This window comes from Panthera onca, chromosome A1 (assembly GCF_046562875.1).
Source record: "Panthera onca isolate mPanOnc1 chromosome A1, mPanOnc1 haplotype 2, whole genome shotgun sequence".
In the NCBI taxonomy this organism is placed as follows: domain Eukaryota; kingdom Metazoa; phylum Chordata; class Mammalia; order Carnivora; family Felidae; genus Panthera; species Panthera onca.
The window spans coordinates 50,953,458-50,958,230 of record NC_138339.1 but is presented as its reverse complement, the minus strand read 5'-3'; the positions used below and the strand labels follow the sequence as shown (position 1 = coordinate 50,958,230).

Below are 4,773 nucleotides of genomic sequence, written 5' to 3'. Positions count from 1 at the left end.
CCTTGCTTTTCAAGCTGAAGTGTGAACTCCCTCTTATGCCTGGGATAATTTGTCCTATGTGAAGCCACAGGCTAAATGCCACCTGTCATCCATCACAGTCAGTTTTACTCAAAAGTAATTTAAAATATTATTTGTGTATTGTGGAGTGGAATGGAAAATTCACAGGATGTTTTAAGATAGAACAGGAAAATTCAAAGGTAAGCCCTCGGGGCTTTAGCCCCAGACCTCTTGGGTCTCAGTCAGTTTTCTCCAATTTGGGCAAAGAAGTCCAAGGAGGCCTGGCGATGTGTTACTCACCCTGGTAAATGTGTGCCCCTTCCTTGGATGTCTGGCACCAAAAGACTTCTGCTTAAAGTGTGGCCATCTCTTCTGGGAAGGATGCCTCTATCCACTTCTGCCCTGTCCTCTCTCCTCAACTCCATTCCCAGACTGCCAGCTGCTTGATTGGACATTTTCACTTGTGTGGCCTACTATGGCCTTGAAATTAACTTGTCTGCAACTTAAACTTACTGTGTCTCACCATCACCATCATACCTGCTCTCCCGTCATCCTCCAGCCTCTCCGAATGGTGCTCCGGTTGCCCCAGGCACCGGGGTTAAAAACACAGGAGACCTCCTCACCATCATCCATGAATTAAACAAACAAACAAATAAATAAGAGTTGCCTTCAGTGTTGTTATTTTAAAACTCTCACATGAGTCTTGTTTTTTACTGGGTAATTGACTAGATGCTAGCATTTTTTGTTTTTTGTTTTTTTGTTTTAAACAAATATGCCTTTGGTTCCTGATTCTGTTTGAGCATGCACTCTATAACGGTTTAAAACTAGATGTTTCAACCCAATTTAATAGTCTTTTATCCCTTCAGCAAGACCATTGCTAAGTGCTGTCAGCACATGGTTTGGACTTAGCAAATGTTAGGCATGTGTAGAATCAATAATAAATAAAAATATAGCAGAACACGGTAAAAGATGTCAGGGATGATGTACAATTAATGGCCAAGTAAAGACAGGGCTGCAAGCGGTCAGGAGAAAGCAATCTGTGTGTGCAGAGACAAACAGGCCGGGGAGACTTGGGGAAGTGCCCAGGAGACTTTGAGGACGGCTTCTAGACAGGCGAACCAGCTTCCCCAGGGCTCATGAGTTGTGTTTCTTTGGCTATATGCTGCAGGCTTGAGGGCAGAGTCCAATGGAAGAAGAGGAGTCGGGTGCTGGGGTGATGGTTGGTGTGTCATGAACCCAGGAGTCCTGAAATAAAAAGTACAAGAGGCACCACGGAGGAGGCACCCAAGTATTTATGGGGCGAGTTAACGGAAATTATAATAATATGATCATCGTTAAGACATTTATCAAGAGCTTGCTCTGTGCTGGGCAGCATGCTAGGTGCTGTACAGGCGGTCCCTATTTAATCCCTGCCATCTTCCTGAAAGGGACCTTTTATTTTTCCCACTCGATGAATGGGGAGCCGGAGTTCAGAAAGGTTGAGTAGCTCAAGCATGCGTGCATAGTGAGGGTGTGGCTGAGTGAGGGTCTAAAGCCAGGCTGAGTGTTTCAGCCTCCTATCATTCTTCCTCCTCCTTTGATGTCTGGATTACTATTAAATTTCTCTCTCTCTCCCTCTCTCTCTTTTTTTTTTTCCCTCTGAGAGTGTTCCAAACCCACACTCAGTAAACTCTGAAAATAGAAGCAGAGTTTCAGAGCTCTTGGAAGTCTCCTCTAGGCCTCACCCGGTGCCTTCTGTGTAGTAAATAATAAATCTGATTGGTTTATTGATAGAAACATTTGTCAATGGATCAATGTCGAGAAAATCAGGCCCTGTAGTAGAGAGGAGAAAACTTTCTGGAAAGGGCTGTTTAGCGCTTCATCTGGTGAAGCCAGTGTAGTGTCAATGGGCCGTATGTAACCATCTCTCCTGGTACAGACGGCTAGTGTGGTGCTGCTTCCGCAGCCTGGAACTCTCTTTTCTTGCCTTCTTTCTTCTCCTGTTTTGTTCCCTCCTGTCCTATAGGTCTCAGCATAGATGCCTCTTTCTCCAGGAAGCCTTCCCCATTTGCCCTTAAATTTGGGTTAGAGGTTCCTTCCCACAGAGGCCCACACTCCTGTCATCACAGCACTTTTCCAGTGTATTGTAATTGTTCACCCTTCAGCCTTCCCCAAGGAAATCATAAGCTTGTTGAGAACAAGATTGTCCTCAGCACCGAGCAATATATATGTACATATATTTGTTTTATGTGTGTGTGTGTTATATTTATCTTATATATACATGTTGAATACAATATACATTTGTTGAATATATCATTGTTGAACAGGTGCGATATGAGCTCTCCTACCTCACCCCACAACAATGTCAACACTCCCCAAGTTTTCAATGAACAGTGAGGAGCAGTGAATACAAATCCCCCTCCCTCTCCCTTTCACCTAAGCCAGGACTGGTATTTTCTCAAGATGTAGTAAAGGAGAAAGTGTAGTAAAAGAGAAGTTGGAAGGAGTGAGTACGGTTACTTACCTCATTTATGGGTTAGCCCTAGCTAGCCAGGCTTTGTGACTTCGGGAAGTTCTGTATTGTCTCAAAATTTATGTGAGGAAGTAATGAGCCACTCTTCCTCCCTCCTGGGATTACTGTAAACATTCATTAAGCTGAAAAACAGTTAGGGCAGTACCTGGCACATAGTATCTGCTCAGTAAGTGTTGGATGCTGTTATTATTATTTTATTAGCATCATCTGGTATTGGACTGTGATATTTTCCTCTGTTCACATAGAGTAGTTTTGCCAGAACACTTTAATAACGTTGGTATATTATTATGCACTTAATATATACAATATTGCAAGTAATATATACAATTAATTTAATGTAAGCAGATGTGGAGGTCTTGGAAGCAAAGTCAGACTGATGGGCAAACCTCAGCCTGGTCTGACCGACCAGGAGTGTGGCATGAAGCAGCCAGGCTTTGCTAAGACCAAAGGATCCCTCGAAAGCCTCAGATCTCTGGCTCAGCAACAGTCTCACTGCTTAGCATCTTTCTAATTCAGTCCACACGGTCGAAAATTAAAGCAAGTTGACAAAACCCATAAAACGTAAATACTGATGAAATGTTCTCAAATTTTACTCAGCCATAAAGCTGTTTATGATAGAGGATAGTGAGTTTGACTCTAGTTTGTTAAGCTGTGAGCTGCAGCATGAGCAATGCAGGCTGTACATTCAAGATGAAAGTTTGGCGTCGTGATCAAAAAAACTGACAACAAAGCAAATCTGACATATTTAATGATAAGTCTTCTTATTGTGCTGCATAGTAACTAGACAAAATGAGAAGTTCACATAATGGCTGTAATTCTTTGTTTATATTATCTTCATATTGTCAAAGCAAACTTTTATGGATTTTCTCTATTTTGTTAGTTTTCTGCATTTAGAAAAAAGCCGCTGTGTTGACTAATTTCTCTGGTACAACTTAAGAAATGGACTCCTCATTGCACAAAGGCATAGTTAGACACAAGCATGCATAGAAGTTGGAAGACAGAGACCCGGGACTGGAGTTCCTGTGGGCTGAGCTCCTGTATCTAGTGGTGTTCCTTCTCTGTCCCAGGGCTTTAGCTCCTGGGACTACCTGTTTCTCGGCCTGTGACATCCGAGCCTCCCCTGCACTGCTCTTTCTCCCCTGAGGTAAGAGGTTCTGGGTGAGAAGATCCATCCACTCCCTTTCCACGGAAGGATCTTTAACTTCATTTGGTGATACTGGCTGCTGTAACAAGTAGATCCACAGCTGTATAAGGGCTCAAACATAATAGAAACTTATTTCTACCCACCTAACAACCCAAGGCATGTGTCCCTGGTTGGCGTGACACTTTCCTCTGTCCAGTGATTTGAAGACGTAGGGCTCCTTCTATCTTGTGTCTCCACTGTTCCCTAGAGCCTTATCTTCATTGTCCACATTCAGCTGGTAAAAGGAGAGAATGCAGATGAGATCTCTCTACTTCTTAAAAACCTTGACCTTGGAGGTTATACCCATCAGAAGTTGGCCACACAGGCACACACCCAACTTCAAAGGGCGCCCGGAATGAGGACAAGCTCTGTGCTCAGATAGAAGAAACAGGTTTTGATGTACAGCTTGAAACTTCTGCCCTTTCTGAAATCAGAGTGGAAATGAGGAAGTAGAGGCAGCAAACCAGACCTAGAACAGGGGATGGGGGAGGAGCAAAACTGGATGAGGGAAAACAAAACAAAATAAAACAAGGAGCTATAAATTTCATTACTCAGACAATTGGGAAAATATGAATTTAATCTGCATGATGGTATTCTATTAATGCTAAATTTCCAAAGTGTGATAATTATGTTGTGGTTATAGAGGAGAATGACCTTATTCTTAGATGACAGTTGCTGAAATACTCAGCAGCGAAGTGTCACGATGGCTTCAACTTACTCTCAAATCCTCCCCCAAGTGCACATATACTCACACATACACATATAGACAGAGAGAGAAAGCAAATGTGCGAAATGTTAACAGTCAGTGAATCTGAGTGAAGTCTGCACAAGGAACAAAGGTATGACATAGGATGATGTGTGCTAAAAACAGGAAGGAGGCCTGGGTTGCAACAGCATAAAGTTCCCAACAGTGAGGCCAAGAGATGAGCCCAGAGAATGGTCAAGATCATGACAGGGCTTGTATGGCATGAGGCTTAACTTTATCCTGCAGCCAATGGGGAATCATTTAAGGGCAAGCCCAGATAAGATCTGGTGTATCTTCAGATAGAATGTAATCAGGAGACATTTAAGGGGAACAATT

At 42.9% G+C, this 4,773-nt stretch overlaps 1 long non-coding RNA gene across 2 annotated transcripts; it reads right to left on the bottom strand.

Moving 5' to 3' along the window:
- Positions 1-654: 654 nt before the first annotated feature.
- LOC132680930 (uncharacterized) lies at positions 655-4,462 on the bottom strand. 2 transcript variants are annotated; one of them, XR_013555381.2, is made up of 2 exons: positions 3,797-4,462; positions 655-2,631 (listed from the first exon to the last, which is right to left on the bottom strand). It is a non-coding gene; the product is annotated as an uncharacterized LOC132680930 (long non-coding RNA). The 2 variants fall into 2 exon arrangements; XR_009610761.2 differs by having other exon boundaries at positions 655-1,242.
- Between the last annotated feature and the right edge of the window lie 311 nt (positions 4,463-4,773).